This window comes from Schistocerca americana, chromosome 2 (assembly GCF_021461395.2).
Source record: "Schistocerca americana isolate TAMUIC-IGC-003095 chromosome 2, iqSchAmer2.1, whole genome shotgun sequence".
Taxonomy (NCBI): domain Eukaryota; kingdom Metazoa; phylum Arthropoda; class Insecta; order Orthoptera; family Acrididae; genus Schistocerca; species Schistocerca americana.
Window position 1 is genome coordinate 546,563,687 of NC_060120.1, and position 14,087 is coordinate 546,577,773.

A 14,087-nucleotide genomic window follows, 5' to 3' on the forward strand; every position below is an offset into this window, starting at 1 on the left:
TCCTTTGACATGCCCCTAAATTAATTGTAAAACTCGAGACTTTCTACATTTTTCATGCCAACCACGCATTGCCGACGAAGGCAGTTGTTCTTTATACCGGTAGCTATGCCAGATTGGAGGCATACATGGTGGACTCCTGACACTGCTAGGCATAAAACTCTTTGGAAAGACGACACGCCAATAGTCTGCTGGATGCAATCAACTACACCGAAGTCCCACGTCTTGCTCATCAACAGCGTTCAGTATCATGCATGATAGCATCAGGTGCTACGTCAAAGTATTTTATTCTTCTAGACAATAACAACAGCGCAGCTATCTCATATTAGTTTACCCAGTAAGATACTAGTGACCTTATCTGATTTCTTAAGCGCGCTTTCGCACTAGAACCCGATATTGGTGATGGAAAAAAATAGTTCTAGCCAATGTTTAGCCGACAGGGAAGAAGAAGTAGCGGTGAGTTACGCATCTGACATGCCGGAGACGATGGCCTTCGAATAGGCCATACACGTCAAAGTCACAATAAAAGTAAACATCAATAAATTTGTATGCAATATATTTGCTCTACATAATATATAATCACGTATCTTACAAAGTAATAACCTCAAATTTCTTATTGGATGTTCTCACACAAGCAAGCATTGCGAAGATGCTGTCTTCTGGTCATCACGTCTTGCAGTATGGATACCACACAAATATCATAAAGGTGGCACATACAGCTTGTAGAAAGAAATCTCACACAGTTCACGTGGGGGCGTTGATGGCTTCGGAATCACAGGCACAAATTCTGTCATCGAGCACCTGCCAAGTGAGAAGTACCGGCATGCTGAATGATGTCCTAGTCAACCACGGTATTGTTAAGCAAAGTTGTTTTCTGTTGTGCAAACGAAGGGTTAGCTATTCCACAAAATACTGTGTTAGAGTTGTCCAGCAACCATTTAAGAGCCGGCCGAAGTGGCCGTGCGGTTAAAGGCGCTGCAGTCTGGAACCGCAAGACCGCTACGGTCGCAGGTTCGAATCCTGCCTCGGGCATGGATGTTTGTGACGTCCTTAGGTTAGTTAGGTTTAACTAGTTCTAAGTTCTAGGGGACTAACAACCTCAGCAGTTGAGTCCCATAGTGCTCAGAGCCATTTGAACCAACCATTTAAGTTCCGAAAAGAAAAGTGCAGAAACTTGTTGACTGAAAAATGTGTAGAAAAAATTCTTGTTAAGAGAGATTTGTTTCTTTCCAGTAATAGGGATATGATGGGAATAAAAGAATCCTCTCATCTTTCCTGGACGGTTGTTCCCCTTCATTGTGTATTCTCTGCCACTCGTTTCCTGTACCAGCTGATAAAATTCCCGCGCGTCCTGAAACAACATTAATAACTTTACCAGTCCTTTGTTGACTCCGAGTACTCCACTTGCCTTGAGAACCATGGGCTGCTGCTGCGCCTCTATTCCCACGTTCCACCTCTGTCACAGACCCGTGCCCGCACGTCTCTGCGTATCGGTATCAGAGAGACTTGCCATAGTGTCCCGAGAGTGTCTGAGGAGCAAGTGCGGCAGTGTTGGCTGTTGCAGTCTCTCTGTCTGGAGTAGGTCTGTGAACGACGAAGAGAGCGTGTCTACTCGCGTGCCTTGGGTAGCAACCTGCTTGTTTATTGGAGTTGTGGCCGCGAACGAGAGCGGCGAGAACAGCGCTCAGTCGTGTCCGCAGAGTGCAGGCTGTTCGTTTGTCTGCCACTTCTCGGTAGCGTGCACGCAGCACGGCTCCCGGAATTGAATACAGGCTGTCCGCCTGTCATTGCTTTGGTGCCGTCCACCAAATACGTTGCCCAGGTGGACGCTGTGGACTCAGCGGTAATGGATGTAAGCTGTCAGCTTCCCACTTTCTCGATGTTGTGTGTGGGGTAAGGCGCCCGGTCACAAGCTAAACCAGTCACGGCCCTGTTGATGTGATGTTAAAGTGACGGCATCAGATTAACGTAGTGTTGGCTACAGCTACAAGAGGCCAATGATGTGTGTGAGCGGTGGTTTCTACTCGCCCACTGCCTTACTTGTGGCGCTGTGTTTTTTACTGCTGTCTTTGACGTCATGTTTGTCTAGTTACTATCGTCTGCTGCTCCTGAGCTCTTGCTCAACCATGTACCTCAGTGCATGTGGGCTCTGGTGCAAGCGGGTGGTCTGTTTTCGAATGTAAAACGTCCTTCTTGCTTGCCCCTTTTAACTGAATTGAGTGTTTAGCTTGGCATGTCGTTTGTCAATCGGTTGCCTACCCATGTGTGTGACATGCTGAAAAGGACAGTCAAGTTTATGAAGCTTCCCGCTATTCCAATAGTGTTAAATACTTATTGGGCTGTTAGGGCTGACGTCGTCTGTTAGGTGGTTCCAAATATGTGAAGCTACTAATTCAGATTGCTACCGTTCAGTTTTTAAGGTTTAGTGCACCAGGGCTATGTGAAAATTTCGATGTGTGTTAAGCTACTTGTGTACATGTAATGTATGTTCTTTTGGCAGAGCTTTCTGATCGATATATATTTTTAATGGCCGGCCGTGTGGCCGAGCGGTTCTAGGCGCTTCAGTCTGGAACCACGCGACCGCTACGGACGCAGGTTCGAATCCTGCCTCGGGCATGGATGTGTGTGATGTCCTTAGGTTTGTTAGGTTTAAGTAGTTCCAAGATCTAGGGGACTGATGACCTCAGATGTTTCAAAAAATGGTTCAGATGGCTCTGAGCACTATTGGACTTAACAGCTGAGGTCATCAGTCCCCTAGAACTTAGAACTACTTAAACCTAACTAACCTAACGACATCACACACATCCATGCCCGAGGAAGGATTCGAACCTGGGACCGTAGCGGTCGCGCGGCTCCAGACTGTAGCGCCTAGAACCGCTCGGCCACTCCGGCCGGCTGACCTCAGATGTTAAGTCTCATGGTGCTCAGAGCCATTTGTACCATTTTTTTAAATAATTTCTTGTCTGCCTGTAAACCTGTCACCCTTTAATTCTGTAAAGTTTAGTGCGCCAGTTGCGCTAAGGTTAATCTAACTGATGTACATGAGTTATGTATGCTTTTATTCTGTAGTTTCGTTTAAATATTTATTTTAAAGAATTTAGTGATTCCTTGAAAATGCCTTTCACGAATTTTAAGCAGGAAGCATCATCATTGGTTGTATAATTGCAGTAACTGTACATTTAAATATTTATCATGACAGTCTTTGTTTTTATATTGATCATTCGTATTCAGTTTTTTCATAATCTTTGGTGAATCATTGTGAGTTAATAGCATGCATGTCTGAGTTTTCCTGTGTATTGTATATAGTGTGCATTAACAGGCAAGTCACACATATTTTTCTACCAGTTGTAAGGGCACATATTCATCTTATTACGGTTAAATGTCATTAAGTGTATTTCGGCTTAAAGCTGTACTGTTAACATTTCTTGTCTTGCGCCGAAATGTTAGTAAGTGTACTTTGAGATCAAACTGCTGTGATCAGCTAGGTAAAGTTATTCTTATAATTATGTGTGGTGTTTAAATTTGGCCTTTCATTATAAACGATGAACTGAAATTTGTCTAGTAAAACCACCAGTACCATCCACTCCACCACTGCCACTCTTCCTGGAGTTTCAGTTGCATCTTCACAAGCTCTATATCAATTCCCTTTTCATCATATCTACTTTTTCATCTCAAAGTAAGACTTGCACCCACCCTCCTCAATTATTTCTTGGATATATTTCAATCTCTGTCTACGCCTACGGTTTTTAAAAATGGCTCTGAGCACTATGGGACTCAACTGCTGAGGTCATTAGTCCCCTAGAACTTAGAACTAGTTAAACCTAACTAACCTAAGGACATCACAAACATCCATGCCCGAGGCAGGATTCGAACCTGCGACCGTAGCGGTCTTGCGGTTCCAGACTGCAGCGCCTTTAACCGCACGGCCACTTCGGCCGGCCTACGGTTTTTATCCTCTACAGCTTCCTTGGGTACCATGAAATTTGTTTCTTATCAAATGATCCATCATCTTGCCCCTTGTTCTTGTCATTTTTCATATGATCTTTTCCTCGCCGATTCTGCAGAGACCGTTGTCATATGTAATTTTAATAGCCTAAACGCAACCTGTCTGTGTGATTTATGACACTGGCTAAATTATGTGTGCTTTCTATATCACAGTGAGACATCGTTGTGTTTGGTACGGTAATGATTCTTGTATGAATGATATACATTTCTGGTCCACCTGGTGTGCTACTTTTTTCCAGTGACGATGGTTGTCAGTACCAAAACTGGTAAATAATAATGTTGATTGTGTGCAACTGAGAGGTATAAAAATGATTTTCTTCAAATGTTTAACTGCTGTAGCAAGTTACCTATACAAAATAATAATTTCTATTACCAGTCCACTTAATTTTCAGCGTTCGTCAGAAACACGTCGATTCTCATGTGTTCCGCTTCTCCTGCAGACCCTGATTCACTTTCATCGAATACCCTGCTCCAGATGTACATTTTCACAAATTTGTTCCTCAAATTAAGGTCGATTTTTGAAACTAGTAGACCTCTTTTGGCCATGCGTTCCCTCTTTTTTTTGCGATAGTCTGCACCTCTTAGCTTCGTCTGTCATGCTTTATCTACTTCGTGGTTCCCAATTTCGATGTTAAGTTTATCGCTAATCTTTCCGCTACCCCTCATTACCTTCGTCTTTCTTCGGTTTACTCTCAGTCCATAATACTCATTCTGTTCATTCTGTTCAGTATCACCTATAGATTTTGCTGTTCACAGCTGATGATAGCAATATCATCAACGAATCTTATCAATGACATCGTTTCACCCTGAATTCTAATGTTACTCTTGAACCTTGAACCTTTTTGACGGGACGTTAAACACTAATCTCTTCCTTGAACCTTTCCATCATTTTCGACAATTCTTCGTCGTTGAAAAGGTCGAACAGTAGCTTCCCTGTCTTTCTACGTCTACATACATACTCGACAAGCTACCGTATGGTGCATGGCAGAGGGTACCTTGTACCACTAACAGTCCTTTCCTATTGACTGCCTATATGAATCCGTACGAATCCTAATTTCTTTTATCTTCGTGGATCTTGCACAACATGTACATTGGCCACAGTGGAATCGTTCTGCAGCCAGTTTAAAATGCTGGTTGTCTAAATTCTCTCAATAGTGTTTCGCGAAACTAGCGTCGTCTCCCTCCAGGCATTCCCATTTGATTTCACGAAGCATCTACATAATTTTAAAAAGAGCATAAACAGTCTCAAATGGTTCAAATGGCTCTGAGCACTATGGGACTTAACTGCTGTGGTCATCAGTCCCCTAGAACTTAGAACTACTTAAACCTAACTAACCTAAGGACATCACACACATCCATGCCCGAGGCAGGATTCGAACCTGCGACCGTAGCAGTCGCGCGGTTCCCGACTGAGCGCCTTAACCGCGAGACCACCGCGGCCGGCACCATAAACAGTCTCGACCGCAAAAAAACATGTATTCTTTTATAACCGGTTTCGGTCAGTTTTTGTCCGTTTTCAGATCTTGTACCATAACGGTAGGCGGTGGTGCCGAATAGAGGCTCTGTCATAGCTCCACAAATGTCAACTGCTAAAAAAACATTCTCAAAAATTACATCTCCATAATACTTGTGTAATGCATATAACTTTGCAATGCGGGCAGCCACAGCGTTAAACTTCATATTAAATGGAACTAAAATGAACCGCAAGACAGCTGTCTTGATGGAAATATGTTTCTGGTTGTCTACGGAACCCTGATTGTACCGGGGCGTGCACCACTTAGTCGGGAGCAGATCGACGGTCACGAATGTCTTCCTTCAGTGCTCCAGAAATATGGAAATCGCATGACGAGAATTCGGGACTTAATGGAGGACGTGTATGGGCTTCCCAGAAGAACTTTCGCAGTGTAATCGAAACAACCTTGGCAACATATTGGCGCCCCTTATGCTGCAACATATGAGAGCTGTTCAATAAAGAATGCTCATATTTTTTATGAACATAATTTCTCACGCTAACATTTAATCTTACGCTATTCTTGTAGCTTAATGTGCAACACACACGCCGTAGTAGTTTCATTGTTGGGACTCCCGGTTCCCGCCTGTGAGAGGCAGTCAAGGTCAAAGACGTTCAGTATCACCTACCGCTGCACTGGAGGTAACACAAAAGGAATAACATGCGGCTTTGAAATTCTGCTTCCGCCTCAACAAATCTTCAGCTGAGGCCTATACATTGTTACAGGAGGCCTATGGAGAGTCTGTTATTCCCTACAGCACAGTTCGAAGGTGGTTTAAAATGTTTAAAGAGGGGAGACAATCAATTTCAAAAGAAGGTGGACCCGGTGCTCCAGTTACTGCTCTTACGGTAGAAAACGTCAACACTGCTGCTGTCATTGTGAGAGAGGATCAAGGAATTACGTTAAAATCACTTTCTGAAATACTGAACATTTCATTGGATGCCACCCACACGTTGGTGACAGAAAAATTACACATGACACGTGTTTGTGCGCGACAGATTCCAAGCCTGTTGATTCCCGAACAAAAGGACATTCGCATGCAGGTCTGCATGCAGCTAAAGTTGATGTTAGGGGAAGATCCCGAGTTCCTTTCAAATGTAATCTCTGCTGAAGAAACTTGCCTACATCAATTTGATCCTGAGAGCAAACAGCAAAGCTCATTGTGGATATCGCTTTCATCACCAACCTCCAAGAAAGCAAAAGTTGTTGCTTCTGCTGGGAAAATTATGGTCATCTCATTCTTTGATATCCATGGAATGATTTATCAGCGTGTTGTACCTGAAAACACACACACACACACACACACACACACACACACACACACACACACACACACATATCAGTAACTGGACAGTACTACAGGAATTTCCTGAAAACATTGCAAGTCTTTATCAGGCGCAAAAGACTACATTTCTGTGAAGCAGGCTGGATGTTGCACTACGATAATGCACGGCCGCTTATTGCCAATGTTGTTGCTGAATATCTTGCAAAAATCAACGTGAGTGCATCCCACACCCTCCCTATAGTCCGGATTTAGCCCCATGTGACTTTTTTCAGTTCCCTAACAAGAAGAAACGCCTTCGTGGGAGGCATTATCAACCCTCAGAAGCAGTGGTGGAGGCTGCAGAGACGATTTTGAAAGACCTCTCAAAAACTGGTTTCCAGCATGTATTTGAAGACTGGTAGAAACGCTGGGGACCATCAAAATTATGAGGATGAGTAACGGTATGTTATCAAAAAAAAATTATGATCATTCTATATTGAACAGCCCTCGTACTAATGCCATCCGTTAAAATTCCAGGGCGTCTGGACGTGATGGCGCGCTTCAATCTTTGCGAATTGCCCATGTACCGCTGTGCGTTAATTTTGACGGCGAGTTTCAGAAAGTCAATGAACAACAGGCTCTTGCAATCAAAGAAAAATGTCATCATGACATTCGTGGAGCTGGCATGCCTGTTTTGTAGACTGTGCTGCAGAAGTTTCGTTGAGAAGCCCTTATATGTGCGCCATATTGCCCTGATTTCTCCCCTTCGATTTCTGTATTCTTGGAACCATGAAGAAAGACATTCGTGGCTGTTGATTTGGTTCGCACAAGGAAGTGCTCGCCTGAGTACAATCATGGTTCCGTATACTACCGAGAACATTTTTCCAAGAAGACACTGACCGTTTTGTCTCACACTGGGATAAATGTATTAACAGTTATGGCGATTATAGTGAGGAAGTGAATAGTGGACCAAAGGGAAAAGAAGAGAATGTAAGCGTTTGGGATGTGGTGCTATAGGAGGATGTTGAAAATTAGGTGAACTGATAAGGAAATTTTGGAAATTTGTGGTAAGATCCAAAACGCTGAGGTCATCAGTCCCTAAGCTTACACACTACTGAATCTAACTTAAACTAACTTACGATAAGGACAAAACACACACACACACACACACACACACACACACACACCTATGCCCGAGGGAGGACCCGAACTTCCTACGGGGGTAGCCGCGCGAACCGTGACAGGACGCCCAGACCGCGCGGTGAACTGATGAGAAATGAGGGGTTCTCTGCAGACTCGGCGAAAATAGAAATACACTGACGGAAGAAAACCCAACACCAAGAAGCAGTTACGTTACGCAAACGAAAGTTCGTAGGCACGTTTCTATGTCTGAAAGATTGTGGTTGTTCAAATTTCGCGAAAGTGACACAAGAGTGGCGCTAGTAGCGCGACTATGTGGATGCAAATCAATTTTGCTTTAAATATACGCTGTAACGGTCGTGACTGATAGTTACCTTTGAGATTTGACGTGGTCCGTTGATGTTAGTCAAGACACAATTATCACCGTCTCATTGAGTTCGGACAAGGTCGTGTAATAGGACTACAAGAAGCTGGATGTTCCTTGTTCAATGTTGTAAAAGACTTTGCAGGAATGTAGCCACCGTACATGATAGCTAGCAACAGTGATCACGAGAATGAACCGTCGTAAACAGACCGGGCTCCGGATGGCCACATAACACTACCAGAGGGAAGACCATCATGTTCGGCGTATGGCTCTGGCGCATCTTACTGCATCTCCAGCAGCAATTTTAGCAGCAGTTGGCACCACAGTGACAACGAACTGTTATAAATCGCTTACTTCGAGGACAGTTCCGAGCCAGAGGCGCTGTAGCGTGCATTCCACTGCCCCCAAACCAGCGTCCTTCAATGTGTCAAGCGAGAGCTCATGGAGGGCGAGTTGGACATCCGTTGTGTTTTCTGATGAAAGATGGTTCTGCCTCAGTGCCAGTGATGGCCATGTGTTGGTTGGGAGAAGGTCAGCTGAGGCCCTGCAACCAACCTGTGATAGAAACACTGACCTACACTTGGAGTTGTGGTCTGGGGTGCGGTTTTTTATAACAGTAGGTGCACTGCAGTGGTTATCCCGCGCATGCTGACTGCAAATTGGTACGTTACTCTGACGATTCGACCTGTTGTGCTGCGATTCACGAACAGCATTACAAGGGTGGTTTTCCAACAGGATAACGTTCGTCCACATATCGCTTGTGCAACCCATCATGCTCTACAGAGTGTCGACATGTTGCCTTGGCCTACTCGATCATCAGATCTGTCACCAGTCGAGTTCATATGGGACACCACCGTACGACAACTCTAGCATCACCCACAAACAGCTTTAACTGTCCCTGCATTGACCGACTAAGTGCAACAGGCATGGAACTCCAGCCCACAGATTGACGTCCGGCATCTGTACAACTAATGCGTGCATGCATTCAACATTCTTGCGGTTATACCGGTTATTAATGTACCAGTATTTCACATTTTCACTATCTCGAGCTTATAATAACCTGTGATCTTGCAACGTTAATCACTTGAATATGTTACGTAGCCAAATGTATTCCCGTAATTTCATTACATTAATTACTTTTCCTCGTCAGTGTATATAAAGACATCGATGAGTAACTTTCATGGAACTAACGGGAGTTGTAGAGGGTAAAAGCTGTTAGGGAATACAGAGACTGTAATATACGCAGCAAATAATTTAGGAAGTCGGGTGCAAGTATCAGTCTGAGATGAAGAGGTTGGCACAGGAGAGGAATTCGTGGCGGATCCCATAAAACCAGCCGCAGGTCTGATGACTAAAAAAGATGACGGTGGTTTGCTGAGATTAGGAGCCGCCTGGCCACCTGGAATGGACGCGAAGCAGGTAGTTAGAGGGGCCGCGTGTGTTGTAAGGGCGACAGGGAGAGGACAGGACATGGCGTGGAAGGCTCGCTACGCCACGGAACACGAGACCACGCCACGCCCCACGGCTATCGACCAGAGCGACACAGCGTAGCCAACAACCAGTAACCAGTAACCAGCAGCCAGCAGGCCGCGTCACGCGGAGTTGGGTCACACGCTGCCACGCGTGGCTGCACGCTCGCGCTCGACGTTCACTCGTTACATTACCACCTGCTACAGATGACGTCTGCGGCGGGTAGATCATCACTCCTTCAGCGATGTACACTCCCGAAAGTACTCCGGGTGGCCTGCCATTGGCGTAGCGGCCTGGTACGTAGATACAGGTTGCGGTGGCAAAGGCGGGTCACCAAAGCTAACGAGCCATTTCGCTTGTACCGCATGACACCCCTGTAATCTGTTACTTGACTCAGTCTAGGGAGAAAGAGAGTCCACCAACTGCTTCAGGTACATCATATCCAGCTGAGACCACTCACTGATGCGTGGATGTTGGTCGCTACGTTTCACCTACTGTCCCAAATAGCCCGAAACATTTTCTGTAGCATTAAAATCAGACATTTTTGTGACATTAAAATCATGTAATTTAGCTGTTGAAGTGGCACCTTTCGTATTATTTGTTTGCGTTTCCTGTTCGTGTGTATCATAAGGTCTCAAACAAAAGAATGTGTTTCAGAGGCGGCAGAGGCGATAGAAAAGGGGTAGTGCAATTATTGTCATTTTCAACTCATATTGTTGTAAATACAAATTACTAAATTCTTTCAAAAGAGTGAAGTTCATTGGCTTTACTAGCTTAAAATTAATTTCAGGTCAAAATGATCATTGTTACTTGACAACGCGCTTTGTAACCGATGTTCTTGTTCGCAGTTAATGTTCGTACAAAGGGGATTATTTTGTAAAAAGTTAATCACAATTCGACTTAATATGCAGATTAGACTTCCCAATAATTCAATAACTAACGACAGATCGCTTATGGCACTCGATCGTTGCATTATCAAGCGAAGTCACTTCTAACTTAATTTAAACGAACAGAAATTACTTGCATTGTACTCGTACACGGTGTTTTACAATTCTTGGCTCTGAGTACTATGGGTCTTAACATCTGAGGTCATCAGTCCCCTAGAACTTAGAACTACTTAAACCTGACTAACCTAAGGACATCACACACATTCATGCCCGAGGCAGGATTCGAACCTGCGACCGTAGTGGTCGCGCGGTTCCAAACTGTAGCGCCTAGAACCGCTCGGCCAGCTCGGCCGGCTACAATTCTTGTTACGCACTTCTAGAGGCTGCAGAGAGGACTTCAAGTTTTACATAGTAACCCATGTGAACTTGAGCTCTAAAAGGCATACCTTAAGACATGTAAGTACTTTATACTTATATGGATATGGATATGACCTGCAGCCGTTTAGAACGAAGTTAGTATTACATTAATACCTTGAGCCGCTATTGATATATATCAATGGGGACAGGTGAAAATGTGTGCCCCGACCGGACGTACTGCTTACATGTCAGATGCTCTATCTATCTGAGCCACCGAGAGCACAGAGGATAGCGCGACTGCAGGGATTATCTCGCGCACACCTCCCGCGAGACCCACATTCTCACCTTGTATGTCCACACACTACATTATCTAAAAGCGTGAGAGCACTAGCAACACACACATTACTCGGGTAAGACGATCTGACCGAGTCCCGTAAGAGTTTGAGCAATGAGTGCTGTTGGTAATTTTCTGTTTGAGCTCTAATTCATCGGATTTCATTACGGTGTTCATTTCGATGATGTATGTGGAAGGAACTAATATGTTTCCCGACTCTTTTGCGAATGTACGCTCTTGTAATTTCAACAGTAAGCCTAATGATACGCGACACCACTCTTGTAGCGACTGCCATTGGAGTTTGCTTAGCGCCTCCGTAACCGTCTCGAACATACTAAACAATCCCGTAACGAGACATGGCACTCTCTGTTTGATCTTCTCTTTCTCTTCCAACAGTGCACCTTAGTAAGAGCCCTAGGATAACGAGCAATACTCTGGTATCTGTCGAATTTCCTTAAGATTCTTCGAATAAACCTCAGAGAGACGTGTGAGTTTCCTACTTAGTTTTATGTGGTCATTCCACTTTAGGTTACTCCATATGGCGACTGCTAGGTACTTTACTCTACTTTCTGTTTCCAGTCGAACTACTCGGATCTATCCGCCTGCTTATACACAGTGATTTATATTTGTGTTCAGCATCAACCGCCGGTGTCTGCATCTATCACAGATCACCCACCAGTCTTTCCGCATTTCTCTGCAGTCTTCTGGCGAGGAAGATATAACTTGTAAGTAGAATTGTATATACAGGGTGTTTCAAAAATGACCGGTATATTTGAAACGGCAATATAAACTAAACGAGCAGCGATAGAAATACACCGTTTGTTGCAATATGCTTGGGACAACAGTACATTTTCAGGCAGACAAACTTTCGAAATTACAGTAGTTACAATTGTCAACAACAGATGGCGCTGCGGTCTGGGAAACTCTATAGTACGATATTTTCCACATATCCACCATGCGTAGCAATAATATGGCGTAGTCTCTGAATGAAATTACCCGAAACCTTTGACAACGTGTCTGGCGGAATGGCTTCACATGCAGATGAGATGTACTGCTTCAGCTGTTCAATTGTTTCTGGATTCTGGCGGTACACCTGGTCTTTCAAGTGTCCCCACAGAAAGAAGTCATAGGGGTTCATGTCTGGCGAATAGGGAGGCCAATCCACGCCGCCTCCTGTATGTTTCGGATAGCCCAAAGCAATCACACGATCATCGAAATATTCATTCAGGAAATTAAAGACGTCGGCCGTGCGATGTGGCCGGGCACCATCTTGCATAAACCACGAGGTGTTCGCAGTGTCGTCTAAGGCAGTTTGTACCGCCACAAATTCACGAAGAATGTCCAGATAGCGTGATGCAGTAATCGTTTCGGATCTGAAAAATGGGCCAATGATTCCTTTGGAAGAAATGGCGGCCCAGACCAGTACTTTTTCAGGATGCAGGGACGAATTGACTGCAGCATGGGGCTTTTCGGTTCCCCATATGCGCCAGTTCTGTTTATTGACGAAGCTGCCCAATTAAAAATAAGCTTTGTCAGTAAACCAAATGCTGCCCACATGCATATCGCCGTCATCAATCCTGTGCACTATATCGTTAGCGAATGTCTCTCGTGCAACAATGGTAGCGTCGCTGAGGGGTTGCCGCGATTGAATTTTGTATGGATAGAGGTGTAAACTCTGGCGCATGAGACGATACATGGACGTTGACGTCATTTGGACCGCAGCTGCAACACGGCGAACGGAAACCCGAGGCCGCTGTTGGATCACCTGCTGCACTAGCTGCGCGTTGCCCTCTGTGGTTGCCGTACGCGGTCGCCCTACCTTTCCGGCACGTTCATCCATCACATTCCCAGTCCGTTGAAATTTTTCAAACAGATCCTTTATTGTATCGCTTTTCGGTCCTTTGGTTACATTAAACCTCCATTGAAAATTTCGTCTTGTTGCAACAACACTGTGTTCTAGGCGGTGGAATTCCAACACCAGAAAAATCCTTTGTTCTAAGGAATAAACCATGTTGTCTACAGCACACTTGCGCGTTGTGAACAGCACACGCTTACAGCAGAAAGACAACGTACAGAATGGCGCACCCACAGACTGCGTTGTCTTCTATATCTTTCACATCACTTGCAGCGCCATCTGTTGTTGAAAATTGTAACTACTGTAATTTCGAAAGTTTGTCCGCCTGAAAATGTACTGTTGTCCCAAGCATATTGCAACAAACGGTGTATTTCTATCGCTGCTCGTTTAGTTGTTATTGCCGTTGCAAATATACCGGTCATTTTTGAAACACCCTGTAATTGCTTAGGCATAGAATTGTATGATTAGTCGTGGGATTCTTTAGTCAGCCTAAGATACTCAAAGAATTACTGCAGTGGAATTCGCTACAATAAGTACGCATGCATCGTAAAGAGCTTTACATACGAAATTACAGAAGCCCACGTTCCATAGTGAGTTAAGAAACACATTGTTTTTTCCAATACATTTGTCGATTAAAGCTCATGAAGCTAAAATTAAACAACGGTCTCATACAGAACAATGCGAACTTCCTGGCCGTATCGTCTGTGGATGAGAGTGATAAACGATGTATCCTCCGTCACACCCATAAGGCGGCCTGCAGAGTGTACAGGTAGCTGTTGTACTACCAGGAACACGCATCGTTTAGTCGGACTGAAAGAATACACTGGGAACGTCTCAGTCCACACTGAAGACCATAACGCTAAGGCGTAGAGCTGACAGCTAGTAGGCGCTGTTGCTGTAACA